The 26,682-nt window shown below is 43.9% G+C and overlaps 1 pseudogene; it reads right to left on the bottom strand.

The window, feature by feature from the left end:
* Positions 1-25,598, bottom strand: part of LOC142028036 (protein ELYS-like) — a 49,115-nt pseudogene extending 23,517 nt beyond the window's left edge.
* Between the last annotated feature and the right edge of the window lie 1,084 nt (positions 25,599-26,682).

Below are 26,682 nucleotides of genomic sequence, written 5' to 3'. Positions count from 1 at the left end.
CGCGGTCTTTGCATTTCTCACTCTGTGGCACCTTCTTATTTGAAGAAAAAAAACACATTCACCACCAAACCAAAAAAGCAACCCCTACAAAGAACCAGATTCACTAAAGCTTCAAAGAAAAAAAACCTAAAGCCGGAACTATTACATACACTCACGAATAAGACATTTGTTTTTCACGTAGCGGGGGATTTTTACCGTAGCAAAGGGATAGTCTTCTTTTCCCCTCAATATGCCAAGGACAAGTGATAACATAAAAAGCTACAGAAACTCAAGTAACTTACTTCACAAGTTACTCATTTGTGCTTCCTTTGTATTTTCTAGCAATTTGCAATACAACATTCGCATGCAATTATAAATTGCTAGCTAAGAATTAAAAGGAATCATTTGCAGCGCTACCACATCCGGTTGCTGGAATCTCCACCCAGCTGCTTACACAGCTTCTCGCTGAATGTAGCCTCCCCTACCCACTTGCATGAACTCCACAACCAACTGTTTCCCTGAAATCAACGCGTATTAAGTGGTAGTCCCAACTTCTCAGATTTCAGCCCCTTCTCCCAGCTAAATTTGGCTGTCTTCCAATCATCAAAACCAACAGAAGCTCATCTTTCCACACTTACAACTCAAGCATAATTCCAAATCTTAGTAAAACATACCAAAGATTTCATATATACGATTACAAACCTTTTTCAGTAAGCTCTTGTGCTTCTGTTAGAAAACAGGTTAAGACCGTGCTCAGGTTGCTCCAAAGCAACTGGCAGTGCTGAAGAGACTGTAACGTCTGCGGGTCAACAAAGTTGCGAGAGCCATCAAACAGCGGAACACCTTTTCAAGAATAAATATTACATCATTAGCCTTCAGAGCAATTTCAGAGCTTCAAAGTACGCTTAAAGAACCCCGTGCAGTACCATATACCGCCACGTTCCTGAATAAGCTCAATTAGAAAGAACCATTTTGTGTTGGCAGAATGACTACACTAGTACTCACATATTTGGTCAAACTCATCTTTTGCATAGATCACTTTCTTCCATGTCCACTCAAGAACAAACTGTAAATTAGCAGCAGAACTTGGCTGCGCTTTAAAAAAAGAAAACAAAAAAGAAATGAATCGACAATTGCAAACTAGAAAAATATATAACGTAAGAACAACGTAAGAAGTATTACCTTCAGATGCCCAATGTTTAATGCATCCAGTCAGAAGTTCTAAAGAACCTGTCTGGACGGCAGCTGACAATACCGCTTCTAACTGCTCCTCCTAAACGTAACCGACAAAATAAACTGAGAATCTTACATGCTTTCAATATCTGAACCAGTAACAGCAAGCGTTTGTTTCTAACTGTACACTCATTCAGACATCACACAGTCCACTAGTACACACGCAGCTAATTCCACATTCCTTTTCTTAACTCTAGCCACAGGCTGCACTGCTTGTTGGTCTGAGAAACACGTTAAACTTTCCCTCTAACATTTCAACTTACTGAAGGCTGATTCTAACCTTTATTTGCATGCCTCTGCAGTATAGTCTCAGTTTACCGAGTTCCAACTATTTCCGGTAACATCCTCTGCTAATACCCGTCACGCATTTTGCACGTAGAAGTTTGCCATCAGGAATGCGTGAAGGGGACAGAGCAAAGACAACGGTGCAACGCTTGCACGGAAACGGGGAAGCTAAGGGCAAGCAGCTTCCTAGACTCTGAAGACATGAAGCAGTTCAGACACCCAAAACTTTACCATTTTCTAAAATGACAGAAAAAGACGTGACACATTTAAATTCTAATAGGTTTAAATTGTAGGCTGCTCAAATACTGTATTATAATGCAGTGGTAATCCTTGAGAAGGATAATGCACAGCTATGCACAGACGTGCGATTATTAAGTAGCAGCTTATTTCAGCTGGTGGTGTGATTACTTCTTTCAGGTGAAATGACCCTTCACAAAATTTTACTTCTTTCTTTTTGTTTTTTTCTTTGTTTGTTTTTTTAATGTGGTTTTTTTTAAACACATTCAAAAGTAGCTTTCCCTTCTAGGCAAAATCATTACATTCAAAGCAATTTCTACACATTAGAATACACATATGATATGTCCATCTTTTTCTGAAAATGGGTTTCAGACAAGGAAACACACCAGATACTACTTACGGTGGCAAACAAAACTCCAAACCCAGCTTCTTGACCCTAATTCTGAAATTTGTCTTACTAACTTTCAAAAGAAATCCCTGCTCAAATGCATAACAAGTCTCTGAATGATATGGCCACAATTCAGCAAAGGTTATTAAAACACGTCTTGGTTGCCCAAGCTATTTCCAAACCGGAGCTGACATCAGAACATCCCATTTGAATGCAAGAGTCTACGCCAGGCTTGCAAAATAAGCAGTCTATGGGCTAGGGCAGCTTGCCAAGAAACTTCTTTTAGCTACCACACTGTGCAGAAGTGTTATTTGCCTTAACGCATTTCCACAAATCTGGTGAACAGTCCAGTAGACAGGAAGATGAGGGCAGCGAGAAGACCGCTCTCCCCTTCCTACTAATGGCTCCACTGTGTGACGACTAGCTAGCTAATCGTTTAGCTTAGATCCTGCCTGCGTGAAGAGGGGCTGTTCATCACAAAGGCTCCGTCTCTCATGAAACTCTTCAGATGAGAGAGAAAGGTTGGTGCACTGCAAGTGGAAAACCTGTGACGAGGCGGGGGGAGTCACTATGGTGGGACAAAGCAGAGAGAAGATAGTGGGTGTCAGGAGATAAAGGCGATTCAGGTGTTGCAGCAACAAGGGGGCAGTCTAAGCAGAGTAAATTGGGCTACGAGGCTACAGAGGTGAAGATCTGCTTTGAGAGGCTGCAGGAAAGCCTACTGATGAAGGGAAGATGAGGGGGAGCGGTGATGAAGTTGTCAGGCAGAGCTGACAAGAGTAATTGTTTACCACAGCCCAATTCCTTGGAAGCAAGCGATCACGTCTAGTGCAGCAAGCTGATGTTTGCAACAGCTCGCATCCGAGTGAGGCACCCCCATAGTCAGCTACTGCACTGAACATAAGGCTTTGAGAAACCGATGGGGCGAAGGTTGTTGTGAGGGAAAGATGCTTTATGTTGCGCATGACCAGCACTGCCTGCACGCTTCCTTGTGCGTATCTGTGGCACGGAATTAAGAGATGGGTCTCTCAACGCAGATCTCTTAGTGCTGCCCCCACTCAAACTCGGTAGTTTGGATTGAAGAATACTATAACTTCTGCTAACTCAAGTCAACACCTGCATTTCAGTGCAACTTGCGAATAATAGGAAAATCAGATTATCATGTCTTGTAGCCTCTACAGCCCTCTCAGACGAGATGGATGTATTTCCCCCTTGATTCCCTGATACGCACTCACCTGACTCAAACTGGATGGCTGGACATCAACGCGTCTTGGAGACAGCAAGCCAGCTACAAGACACCTGTTGTAGCTATCGTGAATGGTTTCACTTATAGAAGGACCACATTTCTTTAAAAATTTCAAGGCCTGAAACATTAATCAAAAACTACGGATTAAGACAGCAGTATTATTCAGTCACTAAGGTTCTGAATAATCGCTAAGAGAAATAAAAAAAAATGTTCACTTAAATTGTTAGAAAGCTTGCATCAGTAAGCACTACTACGTAGAGTCTTAAAGACGGCAGCCAAACTAACCGCTACGGTTTATAAAAAATATCCTGTAAAACAAAAGGTCAGCCCTTGCAATGCTTAATTAAGTATTCTCTAGCTTCTCTGTCAATACACAGACCTTTTTTTACCCTGAACACTGACACAAAATGTATTCTATATAAGCTAAAGCTAGCACACAACTTTAAATCACGCTTTGGAAGACCCTTTCTGTGCTTGTTTGTGCAGAAGTTGATTTATGTTGGAAACACTTAGCGAGCTGAAATTTAATTCAGAATTATTTGTCACAAGCTGTGCAGTGGCTTGGAAGTTTTAATTTGGCCAAGTGCGGGAGAAAAAAAAAATAATCGTTTCTTCTCAAACAGTTAAGTAATATTTCATTTTCTCCATTCTGCCCTCCTTTTTCAAGTTAATCAGGCATCAAAACCCTAACTCAAGACTATGGAGGCAGTTCCACTGATGGGTAATGCAGAAGTAACAGCTTTCCCCAACTTCCACAACAGTTTTGTTCCTGCTCCTACAGCAACGTTGTATTCCGCTCTAGACATTCAATCCCTCAGCGTGCTTCAACAGGAGACAGTGGTAGTTCTACAGTCCCAAGAGTGGACCTAAAATGTTACCATTTGCATAAAACTGGCAGGACACCATTGCAATCATGCATGTGGATGGGCAGGATGGGCATAAAATGGTCTCCGACCCTGAAAGCAGTGCAATAGAAAACATAGGAAAGGTTCATCTCTTGCCATTCTCAATAAAGATACAGTAAAAGATCACCTCCTTCTGGAAGCCGGTGCAAGTCATACGAACAACTCCGGAGCTCAGCAAGCACGTACCATCTGCAGAGACAATGAACGTTTGACAGCCTTCCATACTCTCGCACTTAGCTTATGACCACTTTACGTTTTGTAAATAGCAGTATCTGGAAAGCTGTAACTGAGTACCCATTTTCTTCATCAGATCACTTCCAAACTTACTTTTTTGAAAATAATTACTGCGTGTAGCAATTTTATCTCTAGTGCTATCAAGGTGCTCTGCTCTGAGCTTCAGTTCAACGTCATTTCATTTGATGACCATCACCCCTTCACAGGCTACATTACAAAAGCACCACAACCCAAAACTCAGCAGACTGTCAGATATGTGTCACAGTGTTAAACACCTTGTTAGTACAACGTAATCAAGGGTTGGGCTTGTGGGCGTTTGGGGCTTTTTGGTTTCAGATGGGGTTTGAGTGACAAACAATGAACAGGAGAACCAATAAATGGCATTTGACCTCACTTTAAGCTTATCACTATCAAAAGCAGTGAAATACCTACCAAAATTGTAGGAGCTTGGATGAAAAAACTGCTCAGGTGGTGGACGAGAAAGAGGAACTCCCTGACTTAGACTCCGCTCGTGTACCAGAATATCCAAAATGGGGTTTGGAGAAGTCATGCTTATTACAGTATCCAGTGACCACAACGCAAAATAGGGGCAATCATGAAGGAGTTCTTCTGGCCTGAAAGCAAGCAAGTGCATAAGCTAAACACCGACTTCCAAATGATTGATTTGTAGGGATATTGAAAACAACTTAATAAAAATATACCTTAGTGAATCTGGCATTTGAGCACGATACCAGCGATTAATGTCAAATACACCCAAGTAAGCAGATGGTTTTCCCTGACCACATGTATTCACTTGCCAGCTGAAGATTGATACACTGGTGTCAGGCGATATTACTGTAAAAGACAAGACATTGTTTCTTGTTTGTAGAAAATAACGCTATAGCTGATATGTTTAAAACACCACTTCCTATTTTGGCTTAATTCTGTTATATCACTCACAAAGCACAACACTCACTGAGAACAACAAAAAAAATTTACGGAATAGCAAACATCTCTGTGACAGGTTTCAGTCATACTGCCCCTTCTTCTGGTATCACTCAGCAGGCACTACTAATTTCCAGATCGGACTCAATTACAGGTTTTAAGAATAGCTCCTTTCCAGCACATTCAGAATGAACGAACACAATTATCACACAAAATAAATACAAAAAACCCAAACCCAACAAACGGGAAATTGGAACAAAGATTTTAACATAAAACATTCACAATGTTATACTCCAGTTCTCTCAATAAGTGGAATGGTTTGTCTTCTCTGGGGAGAACGCATTCTCCAGATGTAAGCAAAGGATGTGGTATATCATTTACCCTAGTAGAGTAAGGAAGAAGGCGACAGTTTGTTTGGCAAAAGGTTTCTCTGTTCTCTGCTGAATTCATCATTACGTTTAGGGATCCTCACACACTTTACTATGTTTCATTGTGAACATCTGTGCCGCTTCCGTTTTGTAGCTGCTGCAAGTGCCTTTGAAGATACCAATTATTTTCATAATTCAGAAGACAGCTTCTTTGCTAGCCTCAACCCACATCCAACAGCAGCTCATGTGTGCCTAGAACTTAACTCAAACAGATTCTGAATGAAAGCTAATTAGAAACCATCCGAGAAATTACAGGTATTTCTCCATGCCTCATGCTTCATAAAAAGGAGACAGAAAGGGGGTTTGTTGTTCTTATTTTGGTTTGGGGTTTTTTTTTCGGGTGTGGTGGAGTGGTGGTGTGTGTTTGTTTTTAACAAGCTTTTAGGAGGCACTCTCCTCAGAAACGTGACACAAGTGGAGAAAATCCAAAGGTGTTTTTGTTCGATTTTGACACACTGTTGATAGAGGATGGCATCACAAAAGAGATGCAAGTTGCCGCTTCAGGACTAAGTCAAAGATGATAAACAGAAGTAGCCTAGAAAGATCATGCAAGTGTCTTCTTTGCAAACATCATACATCAGTAAAGGCCAGTCAGAAGAGAGGGAAGGTGAATAATGCAGTCAAAACAAAGGGCCATGGAAGTTATCACTGCAGCAGGCTCAAAAATAGGGTCAGAACATAAGTGAATTTGTAAACCCAGAGAGGGACATTTAATTACTGCAAGATAATGAAAGACTTTGTAAGAGTTTTAACTGTGTATATGGACAAGGAAAGCTATTGCTTTAAGAACTTGCAGGTGTAGGAACCTATTAGATTTAGAGAGGAAGAAATGGACAGGCAGATCACAGAATCGTAGAGTTGCTTAGGTTGGAAAAGACCTTTATGTTCATTGAGCCCAACCCTAAAGCCAACTGCCAAGTCCACCACCAAACCACGTCCCTAAGCGCCACATCTCCCTGTCTTTTAAATACCTCCAGGGATGGCGACTCAACCCCGGGCAGCCTGTTCCAATGCTTTGTAACACAGTCAGTGAAGAAATTTTTCCTAATACCCAACCTGAACCTCCCCAGGCGCAACTTGAGGCCATTTCCTGTCGTCCTATCACTTGCTACCTGGGAGAAGAGACCAACACTACACCTCGCTACAGCCTCCTTTCAGGTACTTGGGGGGAGTGGTAAGGTCTCCCCTCAGCCTCCTTTTCTCCAGGCTAAACAACCCCAGTTCCCTCAGCCACCCCCGTAAGACTTGTTCTCCAGACCCTTCACCAGCTCTGTTGCCCTTCTTTGGATGCGCTCCAGCACCTCAATGTCTTTCTTGTAGCGAGGGGCCCAAAGCCAGGCAGCTTTCCAGCCACTCTTTCCCAAGCCTGTAGTGTTGCATGGGGTTCTTGTGACCCAAGAGCAGGACCTGGCATTTAGCCTTGATGAACTTCATACAGTTGGCCTTGGCCCATTGAGCCAGCCTGTCCAGATCCCTCCACAGAGCCTCTGTAGACCCTCAAGCAGATCAACACTCCCACCCAACTTGGTGTCATCTGCAAACTTACTGAGGGTGCACTCAATCCCCTCGTCCGGATCATTGACAGAGATATTAAACAGAACTGGCCCCAATACCGAGCCCTGGGGAACACCACTTGTGACCGGCCACCAGCTGGATGCAGATGCAGACATAGGTTGGAACAGGGAAAGAAAAATTCAGGTAACACTCCTAAGCAATGGGGAGCATCATCTTACTGTTCAAAGACGACAGCTGGAGGAATAGAACGACTGACAAGCTTCATGCAGGTGACCCCACCATACATCGCTATAGCATGTCAGCAAGCATAAAACACAACTTATTTTTTCCTTTAAAGAAGTCCCATATAACTTAAGCACCCATTTATTTTTTTTAAATAAGCCCAACAAGCTAGTCTGTAAAGGTATTCAAGACTCACAGACTGGGGTACAGAACAGCATTCATTGCTTAGATTCCAAAACTACTTATTTTAGAATAACCAAACAGGGACATTAGAACAAACCTGCATTAACGCTATCCTCTCCGTCGACACGTTTGGGAAGTTTTTCTACAGTCTGACAGCTAAGTAATTTAATATCGCTGGCCTGCCCGCTCAAGGGAAAGACTCCACCTGTGAGACCTAAGCTGTATCTTTCGACACAGTATTCCAGACCCTGGGGAAAAAATAAAAGGAGAGAGAAAAGGTCATTTTGAGATAAAAACATACATTATAGCTAAATGTGAAAGAATGTATATATGTATAATATAATATGCATATTGTACCGTATATTTCCCCTGAGCTTATTTCTGATGGCAAATAGAAACTACATCTGACATGCAAGAGAATGAAGCGTCAAATAGTAACGGGCTTTGCACATTTTCAGAATTTAGCATTTCCCTCGCTAAAATTTGCTCTGCAGTATGCACAGTTCATTCTACTTTATCAAGTAACTTTGGAAATAACAGACATGTGCAGAGTAGACAGGAAAATCTAAACCATCTCTTTGAAAAACTAGCGCGAAGCCTAAGCAAAGAATCCCATTTTTATTACAGAAGGAATAATCACCAAACACAGTTTATAATAAAAGATGTCCTGAACAGGTCCACCGTGCCAAAAGACCCTTTTGTCAGATAAAGTACTACAACTCCATCAACCTCTTAGAGATGAATTTTAACCGCTAGAAATTTCAACTTTTATTCATCTGTGAAGAGCCAGTCCCCCCCCAAAGTTAGGGCTGAGGGGAAGGGAAAAAAGATATCAAACAATTCCTGCCGAAGACAACTTCTGAAGCAAAACAGCGTATTTTAAATTCTCCACTGGGGCAAGCAAATCTAAGTTAAGGAACTCCACTGCGTGGAAGATGTTAAATAATGACTTTATTGACCCGTAAAATCTGAAGACAGTTTTCAAATGAGATGCACTCGTCAGACTCTGATGTGGACGTGGGGGCTGCATACTCTATCCACCTGCAAGCATCATGCAGGACAAATGTCAAGGTGCGCTCCATGACCATGGCCGGATGCACTAGATTTCAAGCTTTCTTTCAAGCTTCTGTGAACTCTCTTCAACGAACAAGGGTCAACAGTAGATTCCTCCTCCTTTCCTCCAATTTGGCCTGGCAATTGGGAACAACTCTTAAATTTTCTGCCACGGAAGACGGACAAGAAACTTGACTCAGCCAGTCACGCAGGCAGACAGTCATGTAGTACTGACCAATCTGTGGCTACAGGGAAGTATTCCGACACTCCAAGTGTCCTCTGTAGAACACAGATCCTGTACTAATGCTTCTTCTGGGTTTGTTTCCGGGGGGTGGGAGTTGTTGGGGGGTTTTTTTGGCAGGAGGTGTTAGCAAGTCTTGGTATGAAGCTACATGTGTAAGTGGCTCATCTGGAAGCTAGCTGAAGAACCTGACTTTTCCCCCCAGAGGTCCAGCTGTTTTGTTCTCTCTTCAACTACCTTGTGAGATTGGTTCCTGTTTCAACCTTGCACAACGCTCATCACAGGAACGCAGGAACAGCAGGGGAGTAAAATATCTCAAAGGCAGAGACTGGTGCCTGACACCTCTTAGAAGCCTGTGAATGTATTACTGGTTGCACTGTCTGTAGAGGGTTAAAAGTCTCACACTAGCGACACCACAGCTTTCTCAGGTCACAAACGCAAACCACATTATTTAATCACTTTGTGTGCTTTTTTTTAAAACCGGAAATTTTAGCAGACCCATTTTTCAAAGCTGCTGAAACATTTCAACCCTCTGAGGTGAAATCTGACACTCGTCACACCTTTTTCAGGAAAAGAAGATGACCAAGGCAAAGCATTGCCAAATAGTAAAAGGTCCCCCATTTTAACATTAAAGCGTTGAGACAGAACAAAGTAGCCACGCGAGGAATGGATATCGACGACTGGGTTTTCTTCCAAAGCAGCACACAGTACAAGGTCTTTGCCACTGCTAAGACTGTAGCTACAAATAACTTTTAAAAGAGGATAAAGCAAAGCAGAAGTTCAAAAGTGAAACTGGAGAACGATTAAAGCATCTTTCTCCTGTCGACCTGCCAAAGTGCTTAGAGCACTACAAGAGATGCAGCAGCATAAAACATGCCCAAGAAGACTCAGCAAAAGATTGGGGTTTCAGTCACCTCTGAATTTTGATGGTAAAAATCACCCCTGACAACTTCACTGATACTCACATAGACAAAATCACTATTTTCATCTTTTCACATACGTGCACGCCTTACCTCATACATGACTTGTCCTGGGGCCAAGCGTTTTCTGTCACCAAATGCTAACTGCAACAGATGTAAACTCACGACGTCACCTTCACTGAAAAAGGTAGAAATTAGGACATTTGATTACAAAGCTGCTTTAGAGGCCTTGTTATCATTTTATTAGATCTAGACTGATGTTTTCTTGCTGAAAAGAAAAACACCACTTCCCAAACCATCAGATAACTGGTCACGTGCAGCCGCTACAACACAAAGGAGGACATTTGGACACTAACAGCTTCAGGGGCAAATGCTAACCATACAATTTGAAAGCTTTAATATGTTGTACGGACTACAAATTGTTGCTTTAAAGTCAAACTTAAAAAGACTGCCACACTGTGAACGGCTGAGCTGATTAAATAGCTTGCTGATGCTGAAAGAGAGAGATCTTTCTCCCCTTCCCTTCCCTTCCCACCAAAGTTCCAGCCCCTCTCTTGCATACACACGCTGCACCCTTCCACATACTGATTCGGGTCATTAGCCCAGCAGGAAACCATTGACTTTGCTGCTCAACAGGGATCGGTCTCTGCCAGGTGAGCTGGCCTGGCTCACAAAGGCTCCAAAGACCGCGCAAGTTGGCACAAGGTAATCCGCAATACTGTCACCTCCCTCCTTTAGGGGCAGCCGGCTGTCATATTGGCACGTTTAGCGCTCGAGATCTGCAGCCCCAACTACTTTGAATGGTATTTTCATACCATGGTGCGAGTACCAAACAAATCGTGAAGCAGTCCTCAAGAAACAAAGGAAATCGTTTAAGAATGCAAGCACAAAGATACAGCCACTGTTGCTTTGCCTTCTTTCAGAAGGTAGGCACTAGTAGGTCCCTCTTCACATCTGTTAAATCCTGTAAAAATTGCAGTGTAAGCTTAACACCTTCCACACCTGAGAGAATCTCCTGCACGGCTACATAAACAAAACAAATATACATGTATCAACGGTATGTGAACAAAGATACAAAAAAATTTAAATGCATTCAGTGGCTTATAGTAACTTTTTATTCACCTTTCTTGTGTAGACTGAACAGCCCACAAGTAGCAACAATTGCGAGGATCATTCTCAGGCTCCTGAAAAGTAACAGCATAGACAGGAATCCTTCCTCCTTCAAGCTGAGAGTGGTGCCTACGTGGTTGGGAAAAAAAAAAAAAAAGAAAGACAGAAAAAATGAAAAAATAAAAAGGAAAAGGGGAAAAGAGAGAAAAATAAAAACCTGTGAGCCTACGATGAGCCCTAACTGTTTGTAGAAGGGTAGAAGCATCTTCTGAGAAAAAAGCTTATCCTTCCATGCTTATCCCCAAAGTACAGAAGGTCACACTTCCATCTCAGACAAGTGAGTCAGGGAAGCGACTACTTTTTATGCAACAGTCAAGAGCTGAGGAAATTACTGTCCATCAAATGCAATAACCTGGGTTTATATCCTCCTCTGCCTACGGAGGAAGAACATAAACGATTACTTCAGCTGCCAGGCAAAAGATTGTTCCTCCTGTTCCAGCCGACTTCAATATTGAACTTAAAATGCAGCCTACCTTCTGAACAAATTTAAGACAGGGCCAAACACAAGTACTTTCTCATTTCTTTACTCGGATGCTATGTAAAGCATTTTTCCTCCAGACTTCTGAACCTTACGTGTACCTTCACAATCTATTCTTGCCACCCAGTTAGTCCTCCACTGTCTATTTATGCATCCAACAGTTTCTGGTGAGTCACTGCAGGTTTGCTTAAGCCAATCCCTATCTGAATTTGGTCACATATTTCACGTGTGATTGCCCTTTGGCAGATATAAAATCGTCTCTTAATTTTTCTATTGCTTATAGATTTACATGCCCCTTATCCTCATCTCCAAGTGTTCCAAGCAAATTTTCATTCACACGCAACGTTGCCTTGGAATGGGTCAGTCCCCTATTTTGGACAAGGCTGACATGTAGGAAAGAATATCTTTTCAGGCACGGATCAGCTATTGATTTTTCGTGTCTCACTAGTTTCATCCTGGGCGCTTTAAAGAATATTATCCCCAAACCCACATTATTAACATACGTAAGCTTCTCAATGTATGCCCTAATTGCAGTAGCTGGTTCTGAAAAATCATTCCTAAAATCTGGTTCATCAAAACACATACGTTTCCTGGCTTCACTGAACACTACTGATCGGACAAAGCGTCTTAGAAAAATGAGCTCCATCGCATCCTAAACTGCTTGACGTAACCCCAAGAAGCATGCTTTCCACAATCCCTCGAGCCACAGGCACAAGGAGGAAAACAATCCTAGTCCACTGGGGAGAAGGCGGTCCACTTAATCCATGTATGACTTTTAATAGTTATTTCAGAAGAGGATTTCTAAACATCCCAAGATTATACCCAAAATTTCACTCCCTAAAATGTTCTCTTTCATGAACATGCTTCCGTAAGCAAACAATTGAGACCCCTGCACCTCCGGGCATGGCCAGGTGTAAAGGCCTACTTACTCCCTCTTCAAAGTTTTCATATTCCACAGTGACAGGCAGCCATCTGAAAAACCCACAACAAGCTGATTGCTTCTGCTTATGTAGTACAGGGTTGATATTGCTGTTCCTGAAGGATTTTGTAGTTGAAAGCAGAGATGTCTCCCTTCTCTGGTCACAGCTTCTCTTCTTTGTGGAACTTCAGCAGGAATTCTAGTGACAACTTCTAGACCTACACACACAAAACCACGCCATGAGTTAATGTGTCAGGCCATTTAGGCTGCATTTTGAACACTGACGTGACAACACGTCTCATCCAATTCTACCGTCCGGGGCAAAATACCCATTTATGCAACGCTTTCTTTTGTATGTTTCCAAAGAACAGAAGAACTCTCTGATCGGACAGGTATTCTCACTCGTATTTTAAAACCAAGTAAGAGCGTAACCTTCGTAGACAAATTCTTCCTGGGCTCTATAAATCACACGTTTGGGCCTCACGATGAAGCTGTCTGAAGCGACACCAACTCCTGAAGCCACTCTTGTAATAGCCAAAACAGCGTATGCAATCCAAATATGCAAATTAGAGATTTCAGTCATCCAAATGCACGATTTTTGACAAGTCAGATTCATTTTAACAAGCAAGCCTAAAATTTGCCCCAAGTCAACCCACAGAAGCAGAAGAACATTCCCAAGAAATAGGGCGCCTCTGACACAACTTCCTCTCAGGCAGCTGCACTGACTCACGTGGTAAAATTCCTACACCTCACTGGCAAGCATCATAGTGACGTACGGATCTTGGTGGCAGGGGGGCATTTATAACATTAGAAGGAGTATTAAGCCACTCCCATTTTTAATCAGGTCGGGACTATACCAAGGCAAACCGCCATCTGTAACCAGCAGTCAGAAATGCCTGCACACTAGTGTCTTCCAAGTGGGATGCATGTTGTTTATACACAAGTTTTCCTACTCTCAAATTCAAGTTTAAAAACTGCAGGCTTACCCGATGCTTGTATTTCATTCTGACTGCAAGAGAAATCATCCAAACAAAGGTCCACCAGAAGTAGGTGACCAACATCTGTAGCCACTGCTGCCACTCCAAAGAGCCATCGCAGACTCTGATGTAGGTGCCGAGTGCTCACGCTGGGTCCTCCGTGATTAGTTATGGGTTCTATAGCAGTTACCTACAGGAAAACTGCAAGCTAGCATTTAAGCTGTTTGACAAGCTGAACAGAAATCATTCAAAAGTGAAGCCGGAATTAGCACATCAGAAACAAGAAAGTAAATGCAGAGGACCATAAGACTTAAAAGCAAAGCATTGTTTCCAGTTATATCAAGAAAAAAACAATATAGTCAATCTTGATGTTCTATTAACTTGCACTGATTCTTGTTTACATTAAGATAATGAGACTAGGGGACATTACATCATTGGACTTCCTGGGTTACAGAAGACAGAAAAAAATGAGTAACATTCCACCAGCCTCTCCCATCTACACAAACACAATATTCAATAAGCAGCGATTCAAGGACTGCAGGTTGAAAGTCAATCGTTCAACAATCCGTCAGGTAACTCCCTAACGGCTCTTCTTTCCTATCCTAAGTCAACATAAAAATCTGTTCTGCTCTAAAGCCACCCACTTGCTAGTCTGAGATTCAGGGGAATGTGTCTAAGTCATTTACAGCACAACTATGGAAGTTTCAGATATTTTAAAGACAGTATTTCTAACATACATAGAAATCAAGCATTTCGGAAATGTATGTTACAGACACTGGGAACAGCGGGGTTTTTTTTCCTTTTTCACTCTGGCCAATAAAAGATAGTTCTCAATGCCTTTTTGTGGCAGTGGAGAATTAGGTAACTATGTGCTCTACCATAAACCCAGAAAACTTGTTTTACAATCAGTAAGCTCAAAAGATAACGGTACCGTTAAGCCCAAGAGTTTGCACCAAGGCTCTCTTGACTGGATACTCTGAAGTGGCAGTCTGCACTAATGCAAGATAGAAAAAATACCGCCTACAAAGAGACGCTCCAAAGCTTCTCCTGAAACAGGATTACGCAGCACCTGACAACGCAAAAGCTTCGTTCCTCCGATTAAAGTGTACGTACCCTTCCTGGGAGAACAACTGCTTTAACCACTCTCGATATTCCAAGGTCGTACAGACAGAGAACACTTCCCTCTGCTTCTTCCAACCCAACCAGCAGTCCCGTTCTCTTCTGCCAGGAAAAATCCTTTACCACACGAATGGTGGGAGGCTGTTTCTTTACTCCACGGAAACGGTAAGCAGAGCGCCGCTCTCCCGTCACAGAGCTCACTACCTCCAGTTGAGGACCACACGCCAGCCATGCCAAGCCATTTCTCCCTGTAAGAGAAAAGAAAGCTGACTAAAGCAAATTTCCAATACAAGACTGAAAACAACTGAAAAATCACAGCCACTGCCCCTTTCCTTCACTAAAAGTACCCAAAAGGGAAGACCGACTTCCCTAGTTGTGGTCAATTATTCAAAATCACCCATGGAGATCCTCCAGCACTACCTCTTAATATTAACAACCTTATTATTTTGCATTTCTACTTGTCATTCCCGCACTGAAGGATTTGGACTGCTTGGGATGAAGATGACAACATATTGATCTAGAGACTTCATCCCATATTCGGCTTGTTTTGGCTAGAAATCGTCTAAATACATACGGGAATACGAGTCTTAAAGCACACTTCAAAGATAACAAATCTAAACCAATTCATTTCTAGTTTATTAATTTTACTTGACACACGCCTACTTGGGGCAGGGATTTGGACGGCAGCAAGAAATTATCGTCAAATGGGCACTGCATGAGTACATCTGATCTTTTACACGGGCTGACGACAGAAAGAATTTAACACATTTTGTTTCACTGAACAAACTCGGAGGAAGTATTAACTCAATTACTGCACTTTCAGTCAGGTAGATGGATTCCACCTGGTCTAACAGAGCCTAGACAACCAGGTAGGCACCCAGCTAGCTCTACTTGCGGATCACCTAGAAAGTCAACTACTTAATCTGCTTAGCCACTTTCAGCAGCTCTCCCTGGGTACTCATCTGCACCCTGTTAAATACGTTGGAAATATGGCTGCAGCGCTTAACAGTGTTATCCTCTTCCTTTGCTGTTTGTATTCAGACTAGGAAAAGAAAAAGCGGGGGGGGGGGGTGGGCGGCGGGAGGGGGGTGCCTCTGTAACGTTGTAGAAGAACTAGTTCCGCATGTGGTGTTATGATGGTCATAGAGCTTGAGCTGGTACAAATAAATAGGGCCCAAAACAACACTATCACTTTTTTGAAAACTGCCTTTTATTTAATTAACAATTGAGTGACCACAACATTGAGGAAGGCCCGCTGACTCAGCATGCTTAACTAAATTATTTTAATAGCACAAGACTGGTGAAGGTTGCTGTAATTTCAAAGTTTAACTATACTAGTTTTAAGGTTTTAATATTAGCATTTTTAATAGTTAAAACTTCCTTCCTGTTCTCTCGAAACCTGATGCATCTTAACAACAGCACCAGCCTGACACAGTCAATACTGTGACCCTGTGCTTCAGGTAACCTCCAGGCAATAAGAACTTCAGACCGAGACCAAATTTAAAGGAGAACGCTCACCTCCAGAAAACTTCCCGCTCAGCACAGAACCTAGGGGTTTCTCATCTTCCCCAAGTGCCTCAGTAGTCACCTCTGGAAACTGCAGCAGACTGCTCGTTACCTGAGCTGATAGGTCTCGCATTCTTCACTGTAAATAAAGAAAAAAATGCAAAAACAGACTCATGTCAGCCATAACTGAGATTTGCTTTTTGAGATTGACAGAAGTTTCATCAGTATGCCGCAAGTAATCTCCTAGACAGCTCCTGTAGCTCTTTTCCTTCAAAAAATGGCACTCGGGACAGTTTTTGATCTCACAGCAGAGCAAAAGGAGAATCCTTTTACTTTTCTAATGCCTATGAGATCACCAACAAAAAGCGACACAGGGGTATTGGTAAGGTCAATAACAGGAAAAAAAACAATACACCGAGTTCAAGTCTACTCAGATATGCGAGTCTGTAGTAAGATGCAATCCGAGAAAAAGCGTATTTCAATTAGCGCTGCAGTAAGAGGTGTGAGGTTCCATTAGTCCTTGCTCTTGATTTTGTACCTCATTATTTATTGCCAATTGTCTTCTAGTAGATTTCAGGCATCGTTTGTGTCTTGTTCACTTCTTGTGTGTTTATTTTGAACTCTAAGGAATACTAAGTTCTTAACTACCTTCACTCTCAAACTCTTCCAGAAAATGTACCGTTGATGTTTCCGCATGACAAGCGATACAGACTTTCATAGCTCATCAGTTGGAAAGTAGTTTTCCATACACTTATCACCTGAACATAACACAGCACCTTAAAACACGGATTCTTTTCTACACTTAAATCCCCATATTCCTTATTCCAGTCCTTTCCTTCCTATTGCCAGTCCTTATCACATCTCTGCACTATTGTACAAAAACTTTGAGGCCTTTCAGTTTCCACACCTCTATCAGTGCTCCACAGACAGTTCACGTTTCACTATGTCAAGATAGATTTTTTTGGGGGATGGGGGACGGGGGACGGGGACTTAAAAGCTCAGGTGACTTACAAGATTGAATAGGAGGCTAAATAAGAGATATTCCACACACGTGGAAATACAAACTACTTCAGCTCACTACGTTTTGCAAGTTCTATGGGTTATTGAAAAAGCCTCCGGAAGACAAGACAGGTTCAAGCATCTCTTCAAATAGCACTGCTTTCTCCATGGAGTCTCAGAAGGAAGATATTCTACGTAGCTCGCTATTCCTGGGCGTTACACATGCTGACCAACTCGGGCATCAAACAGAACCCTTACCCTATGCCACAAACCAGTACAGCCAGCCACTTCAATGGGCACACAAAGCCCATTGCATTAACTGTAGCACACATGTTCTCCCGCAAGCAAAGTTTTATGGTTGCTTCTTCCAGCGTGCACTAATAACCTATTTTCCTTACGGCATAGGAGGTTACAGCTAGTTCTGAAGACCAGACTCTGGGAGCAACACAAAGTTATTAAAGGGAAACGCTTATAAATAATACCATTTACACAGATTGTACTTCTGTGGAGAAAGGTTATGCTCTAAAGCCTGGGCATTGGAATCTACTATATTTCAGGTCACAAGCACTCTACCTGAGAACATGTTCCAGTATCTTCTGCCAGCATGAAAACAACGAGCGCGTGAAACACAGGCAGTGTAAGCCAGGGTCCCGCACTAAGCGCAAGTCAACCTTCGGAAAAAAAGGCTGCCGATGGCAAAGCCAGTATTGCAGGACGCTGCTGCAGCCGGCCAGCCTGACCGCCCTGCCAGCATTCACAACTAGCACAGGTCAAGTTCCAAGTGGGACAACTCATTTGCAGTAGTTTTCTCGCGTTTGCTTTTTGGTACTTGTCATCCTTTCACAGGGACAGCGGGATGAACTTTTGCACTGCATCCAGGGGCTCCAGAGAGTAAAAAGCCCCACAGTTTGACCAGCCTTCCGGCTCAGTTTAATTGTCACGATTTAATCCATATGTTTTATGAGTAACCCATAATACCAAATACAAATACAGATCTATTGGGTTGGTGAATAGCATCTCTCAAAGGCCTTCAACGTCCAGCTGTTTTGACAGGTGCCTTCAGCAATACCGTGATGCTGAATAAGAAAGGAGGAATGACCAGAGAAGATTATCACGGGAAGAAATTTCAGAAGAGGAAGAACAAGAGTCACCCTGCGTCACCCTGCCTTTGCCACTGCCTACCTGGACAGGCCAAGAGCACAGAACTTGGCGTGGCCAAATTGCACATCAAATTTTAAGATACTCTACTGGGGAGAGTTGAGCGTAAAAACAAACCACTCGCCACCCCAAACTCCCCACCAAATCAGAAAGAATTCTTCTCTGGTGGAAAGCTCACACCTTGACACAGTGTACTCCTGCCTACAGTACACAACAAATGTGCTTATCAGGCCCATACCACCGCTAAGAACCATCAAGTACGTAACACTCCCACGCCCGGACCATTCATGGAACTTTAAATTTAATTCCGCTGCAGTTATTAACTGCATAGAAAAGCACGTGAAAACGCTAGACCATCAGGCATGCCCAGGTTTCCGCCAGTACGCCAATGGCCGTTTGAAACATTTTGTTCCTAGACATCTGGCTTGGTAATATGGAACTAGGAAAATAAACTCCACAATAAAGCCTGAACTGTATATACAGTGACCTGGCTATCAGGACGTTTTACTTGCATCATTCTGCTAAGTTGAACCAAGGATTACTGGCAAATCCACACAGTGGGAAAATAGTTAGATAGAACTAGGTTAAAGGCGTGAAGCCTCTCCTTTAAGAGCGATATCCAACACTAACTGCGTTTCTGCTCTCTTTGAAAACAACAACTACAGTCACATTCCTCCTTCTGTCTGGTAGAAAACAGATCAGTGTAAAATGCCACAGGCCTACTCCATGTTCAGGAGGAAGCCAGAATCCAACCTCCCTGCTGTATGCTACACCAAAGTGGTCTGTGCACAAGTTGCCAAAATTACCGTTCTTCTTCACCCTTGCTACTTATGACCTCTAAACACCATGAACTGTTTCCAAAGAAAGGAACATGCCACAAGTCATAGACTGATGACAGATTTCTGGATTAAAAATCCCCAGGGGGAAAAAAAAAAAAAAAAAAAGAGAAATTACATGTTCGAGTGGAATCACATACAGCCAAGTCAGAGTTCTGCGATGTCAGTTCTGACTGACGGTAGTCCAGGAAAATCAAAGGCCAACAATGTTACAGGCTTACTGAAGAAAAAGCTAAAAATACGCTCAGTCGCAGCTGAAGATACGGTTTCACAAAACACGTTGCCTTCACTGCCGCCGGAAGAGAGGCCTTGCTGCCGCCTCCCATCTCTCCATCTGCTCCTTTGTTCTACTGCTGTATTCCTGCGGCTTACCTTGCACTGACTTGAGCACTTTTTAGAGCACTTTACGAGCCAGGTTAACTGCCTAAGCAGATGGGAAACGAACCCAGAAAAGTAGATAGTTTTCCACCAGCTTAGAGAGTTAAACTGGCTGGCAGAGAGAACTAGCAAGCATGAAAGTTGGCACAAGGAAGGAGGCAGGACAGTGCGTTGGGAAGAAGGAGAGGGAATTCGTCCGTCTCCATTTTGTGGCAGTAAGCCGTTACGCTAGCTCATACACGTGTGAAACTACACACACAATTTGCAAGGAGAGCTGCAGAACCCTTTCCTTTTAGAAAGGACACCACCCGAGACACAGTCAGTCAACTTTTAACTCCCTCGTGCGCGTAGAGACTCACTGTCTCACTGAGAAAGGCTGCAGCTGACAGGCATCATTCTTTCATTCAGCCAGATGTGGAAGCTAAAGCGATTTCAGGGAAGTGCTACCTGGTGATCAGAGAACGGACAACAGCGTGCGACACGATTCAGGTCACATTTTCCAAGGAAACAGGACACAGAGTGGGAAGAAGCCAAAGAAGAAGAAATGGAAGAAAAACTAAGTCCTTTTGAGAAACCAGCATCCACTTTGTTGAATAACAGCTAAAGAGGACAATGACAGAATTTTTTGAATTATTATTAACGACTGGTTCAATGACATTTTCCCCAGAAAAGCAGGAGGCAGCTCACAAGCGCTGGAGGAGCAGTGGATGGAAAAGACACTTTCTGCACCTTAGTAGTCGGGTTCAGTGAATTTGCGCTTTGCCATATTTTACTCCAGCCGAAAGAGGATTTAGTGAGTGAGTTAGCAGGTGACTTTGTGAGTACCACCGGGTCATTTCTTTCCCACTTAGGCAGAAACACCCCCCCACCCCGATGCTTTAGGCAACCACCCTACATTTCATCCAAAGCCTAAGTTCTAGTCTAAAAAGCCACTAGCATAACAGAGACGGTCTGTATCGGAACTCCACAGCCAGGCTTATTTCACTCAAGCGCAGCCTACAGATTCTCTTGCAGAGTTTGTGCGGATGCTCCACAAGCCCAAACCTACAGCAGAAGGCAAGGAGAAGGAAGAATTTCAGCTCTCTAGCCCAACAACCCCCAACAGCTAAGACCATAGATTTGACTTCCCTTCAAAGGAAAACACAAACAAAACCAACACAGCTCAGAATTTGACACTGGAGCCAGTTTACCCAGCCACCTCCTATGGTTATTCTCTAACACGACCATACTTTCATTCAAGAGTCGCAGCCCCTGTCTAACGTGGCTAAGCGAGCAAAAGTTCCTAAAGTCCCTTCTGAACTTACGCTCTTTTTACATTGCTTGGCGTACCTGGACAGACAGACATAGGTGCTAAGTGTCTCAGTACAGAACACACGCGCAGCCTTCCTAAGAGAGGGAGACAGCAGCTGACATTTCCAGCATACCACACCGGTGTGCCATCGCCCCGGTGCCTGCCCCTCCCAGCACAAATTCTAGAATCACAGAATCACAAGGAAGAGAACTTCCAGAAGTTCTCTTCTGGAAGCAGGCGGCCTTCCAGAATCACTGGAGGTCATCTGGTCCAAGCCCCTGCTCAAGCAGGCTCACCTAGAGCAGCCTGCCCAGCACCACGTCCAGACGGCTTCTGAGTATCCAGCTCTGAAACGTACTTGGACAAACAGCAACCTGACAAGCTGAACCGCAAAAACATTGGCAACACGTGCAACAGGCCCAGGCTTTTGGTGACTCTCTCCTACCAATTTAAGTATTCTCTCCACCACACAGGTGAAAAAATACCACACCAGCAAAGGCTTGTCACCATTACTTCTCTAAAACTGTATCCAACAGCTTGCTGGGGAGAAGACTCAAAACTAATAGAAGCCCGATTAAGTTCATTTCACCGTCTTAAAAAAGCACACCCCGGGCAAATCAATGCAGGAAAACGAGCCGATGCAGTAAGTGGATGAGGAGCTGTCCTCAGCAGAACAGGGTCCTGTCCTGTGTGCCCAAACACCTGTGACAGCTGCCAGCCAAGACTGATGCCATCATCCAGACCGATGGGCCTAAGGCGGCACTTGAACTACCACGTTTAGCCGTACACCCTACACGGGGTTCAGCATTCCCGACAGAATTCAGCCCCTGAATGTCCCCTAGTTTTACCAAACACCATCAGCAAGCAATTACTAGAGCTGAAAGACTGACTCCACGCTTCCTTCTATTGGCAGAAGCTCCAGACCTCGAGTCAGGAAGAAATCAAGCACTTTTGTTTAAGTCAGCAACTTTGCTGCGTGATGCAGGCTTCATGCAAAAATCAAGAGACCCCCACAAAACGCGCGGGATTCCTGTAAAGCTCTGCTCTCCCCATTAAACCCAGCCCTCTTCCCGCAATCGATCGCCGCTCTATGCAGAGAGCCGATTTCCCAGCTCCTCTGTTTGGCAGTTACCCATGTTGAAGCAATAAAATGGTTCGTGAGAAGCAGCTGGGAGGGGAGCAGCGTATGGCCTTTCAGTGAAGGTGTGCCTTGAACGACTTATTCATCAAGTCACCATCAGGCCCCTTCTTTCCCAGAGCAGCCCGTCATGCACTCCTTGGCTCTCACGCACCGCCACAGCCTCCTACTGAAATGCTTCTGGCTGGCTAAATAAGTCATGTGAACATTGGTTGCTTTCAGAAACATGCCCAAAACTAAAAGGGGGGGGGGTGTTGGGTTTTGGGGGTTTGTTTGGGGGGGGTTTGGTTTGTTTTTTGGGTTTTTTTCAGAAAGTGCAAAGAACACATCTGCCCCAAGTTCTAGGGTGTTCATCTCATGACTGGTTTTAAAGGGAAAACCTCTGGTTCTCCCTGTCAAGGACTTTGAAGTGACCCAAGCCTGAGCTGCTTTGACACGGCTCGGTACATTCACTGGCACCTTTTATTTCAGTCATGATTTCTCACAACTACAAAATGAAACCAAGAAACCGTAAGGTACTTAGAAGTAGACAGAATATGCTGTTATCTGAGCTCATGAGAGATTTGCTATTATGTTGTGGACCCGTAACCCAGGGCTACGTTATTGCCAGTTTACCCAGGCTGAAAAGCCCCTGGAGGGTCTCATCGGGGCACTGTTGGCACAGAAGTGTGTGAGCAACGAGTCTTAAAGATGACAAGAAGGGGAAAACATCAGAAGCAGAAGAGCAGAGGTTAAGGTATCTGCCCGCGATGCCCATTACTGGGAAACTCGCCTGAGCCACTGCAGTGTGCTGGTGCTCCCACTCCTTCTGGGCTTCCTCCAGCCAGGACTCCCACGTCGCCTGCGTGCTCCAGATCTGCCACTTGTTCTCAGCCAGCAAAAACCACACCTCTTGTGAACAGCAAGACAGCTTTAACCAGGGTACCTATGTGTAAAATATCAAGCCCCGTGAGAGACGAGGACCAGCAGCGAGGAAGCCATGCAGTGGGAGGCGGTCTGGCCTCTTGCAGAGCAAGCCCTTCCAACCCAAACCTCCTGGGGACCGTACGGCACGTGGGGACACAAACCCACCTCGCTGCGGAACAGCCGAGACGTTTGTTGCTGCTGTCAGCATCCTGAACTGGAAATGAAAGCTGCCATCTTCCTTGTCCTCGTCTAACCAGAAGGTGATCAACAAAACACGGTGCCCAGAGCGTGCACAGGAGCCAACCCCCGCGAATCCTCCTCAGCTCCATTCCCACCGTACTTCTTCGGTGTTACAGATTACCAAAAATGCCTCCTGAGAATGTTCTGGGAAGTCAAAATCTGCTTGCTATTCATAGCTGTATTTATGCTGAAATACGTACGTGTTCCATCGGCTATTGGTCGCCCTGTGCTCCCGAGCCCAGCCAGTCTGCACAACAGTTTGTTATTTGCAGCCTGCGGTTGGTTCTCTTAGAAGCTTCCCACTGGGACTGGCATTTACCACTGCTTTGTTCCTGACCCGTTTTGTCCTTTTAAATATGAAAATACATAAAAGACAAAAAAGAAGCTGTTACCCAGACAATCCCAGCAAACGACAACGTTTCCAATCAAACGTGACTTTTGGTTTGGTTTTGTTTTGTTCTTTTCCCTGTTCGGAAATATCCCATGTAGCTCTGGAACTTCACAAGTGAAAAAGTCTCACAGCCACTTTGCTCCTTGGGTGGAAACATCTGATGCCCTCTCCTGTACCGCTACCAGCAATCACAGCCCGGTTTGGTTTTGCCCCTGCCAGCCCACGAAAACCCTTCTCTTCTCCAGCTAACCCTAACTTGCAGCAATGGAGCCATAGCCGCTCTGCCTCTAGTATGCAGGGCAATATGGGATGGGGTACTTCAAAACCACACCTCACCCACTGTAAGTGTGGGTACGGCAGGTAGGCAGGCAAAAGACAACTCCAGCTGCCCCTGCACGGAGCTGGCTCAGGCGTGGGGAGTTTGTTGGTCTGCGTTCATATCGGCACATGAAAGCAGTTCAGCTCTCTGCAGGACTCAACTGCTGCTGGAGACATTAAATCTTCTGCTCCTGACACCTGCGAACAGCCAGGCTGCTGCGGCTACAAGGTCACCGAGCCATCACCCGCTTTGGGATAACGGACTGGGGTGTAAGTGCCTGACCTCTTTTTATGGGAGAGGGAATAAGAAGGCATTAGTGCTGGAGTCCAGCAAAAGCCTGCCTGAAAGGACTGCAAAGAGAGCGGTTTTCAGTCCTGAGGCCCAGGAAGCGCAGGAGGAGAGCAAAGGGGAGCAGAGAGGGAACCTTCTCCTCCAGAAGGAGCTGACGGACTGGGAAAGTGGCCGGGAAAGCAAGCTGCTCCTGGGCAGGAAGGAATAGCTCTGTGTGGCACTATCGCTGGGATCTGGGATTGGGAAGCAGAGACGACAAATGCCTGGCAGCAGGCATCACTTCTATGTTCTACGTTTCAACCACGGTTGGGCTGTGGGACCCCAAACTACAGCTTAGTTTTAGAGGTGCTGTGTTACTGGGAAAGAAAGGGCAGGAAAGAAGCTCAATTAAGTCACACATATGAGGGAGACCTGGAATCCTCAGGAAATACAGTTACCTCTGTCGTACAACTTACCTGTAAAAACACATGCCGTTCGTTAATAAGGGTAAAGAATAAGCTCTTCATGTGCCGCCCCTGCCTATGGACAGATTCACCCTTTCTTCCTTCTGAGCTGTCAGTCCCGTTGAACTGGTATCTTCTGTCATTTTGCCCAGCACCTGACCGCAATGTGCACCAAGACCAGAAAGGGAAAACTTATGAAAGCGTACCTGTCAGCATATCGTAAGGTTGACAAAGTTTCTTCGTAACAGATGTCTGCTGGACTCAACGGCCGCAATCTCTAAGCATATGAAAAGTATTAACTGACATTAGATTTTGAAGGAGGGTTTTTAAAATAGTTTTAAACGCTACCAAAAACCAGACAGGGATTAACGTGGAAAGATAGACCATTAAGTCCCCAAATATAAAAGGAGAACCCAGGTGTCTTAGCAATCTGGCCATAAATTAACTCTTTCTAACACTTGTGCCAGAAGAGAAATGAGACAGAAAGAAAGATGAGAAGATAGAGGTGGGTTTTGCAAAAATTAATACTGAAGGCGCTCGAATCCTGCTAACTCTGCCTTAATGCTAGCACCAACGCAAAAAAAAAAAAAAAAAAAAAAAAGGCGCAAAACCACTTTGATGGTCTTTGTACAAGTAGCAATTGAAGAATCTGTCCTTCAATTTGTTCAAAACATCTTTGATGAATTATGCAAGCTAGCATTTGAAGAAACCCAGGTAAGCTGTTTTGAGAGTATCAGCATTTACAGTCAACCTTTTCACATGTGCACATTTTCTGTTCGTATTCTTCCACCTTTCATTTAATTGCACTTCCTTTAAAAAAAATACCTCTTCCAAGATGCTGGAGCATACAGTTAATTCACCTGAGACAAGGAAGAACCTAGGGGAGTTTCATCTCATTTAGGAATGCAACCTCTGGTGCACGGCACAAACGATAATCTCAGAAGTTAGGGCAAAAAGGACTTGTTTCATAATGCAGCCTAGTTTTAGGTAGGTAAAGAACACGGGTTTTATATAAAACAGGTGCCTCTGAGCTTTATAGCTACATTTACCTATATGTCAATAAATTTTTACAGATATGCAGAAAACTCTTTCAGAAGAAACGGAGGTTGTATCTCTAACGTAGACAGAGATATCTATTTTGCGCCAGCCACATTTCTGTTCCGAAAACAGAAGTGCTCTCCATTTGAGTAACACGTTTAGTAGTGGCTAGAAGCTTTTGACCAGCAGAAGGGTTCTCCCCTTTGTGTCGCACAGGAAGCAAGCTTAACTTTTAAATTACACTCACTTTCACCAATGTCAGAGCCGCACAATTCTATTTCAATGGGCAAAGCGGGTTATAAATTCAAGAATCAACTTACCATGATGGTCCTGCTTCTTCCCCCCTGAGCAGACTGCAGGAGTCTCGTCAGGACCAAGTCCCTGTATGGGATGTGCACCACTCTCTTTCCTGTAGCAACCTCAGCCAGAGCACTAAGGGAAAATAAAGTGAAAAGTAGAAGCATGACTATGAAAAGCAAATCTGGGGGGCCGGCGGCAGGGAAGAGGCTACCAGATTAGAACCTTCCGTATATTCATGCTTAGGCACAGGCTTCAGTATGTTTGTGCTTGTGGACATCTCAGGCTTTATTCATTTAAGTAACTTCTTTAGCCAGACGGCAAGGAATCCTGAATGGAGGGAAAACTATTTTTCACCTGCAGAAATTTAATTTTTACTTCACAGGGAAGGATTTTTTTAAAAAAAAAGAAAAAGAAAACCAGCTGGTGACATTTCCTAATGTGGTTAGACTTAGATTTACCCACCTGCCTTCCTTCAACCTGTCTCCTTCAGATCCTTCAGAGGATTTTTGCCTTTCGCTTCCTGCCAAGTCCGCCAGATTTATAACTGGCTGTTTGGCGATGGCTTCGTCGAGAAAAATCTGTTAAAATACGGTATCAACAGCAGGAAAAATTACCAGATCCGTCCCTCAGACATTATGAAGTAAGATACAGAAAACGATACTCTGCAGAAACGCAGAGGAAATAAATAGGTTGCGACAGTTACCGCTCTTGGAACATCTGACCTAGGAAGAATTGCTGTAAAGACGAGAACCACAAAGGTGTGCCTCAAAGCAAACGACCTACCGCCTCTCA

This window comes from Buteo buteo, unplaced genomic scaffold, assembly GCF_964188355.1.
Source record: "Buteo buteo unplaced genomic scaffold, bButBut1.hap1.1 HAP1_SCAFFOLD_110, whole genome shotgun sequence".
NCBI lineage: Eukaryota > Metazoa > Chordata > Aves > Accipitriformes > Accipitridae > Buteo > Buteo buteo.
Note: the sequence above shows the minus strand (reverse complement) of the source record. Positions and strands in the feature narration are given on the sequence as shown.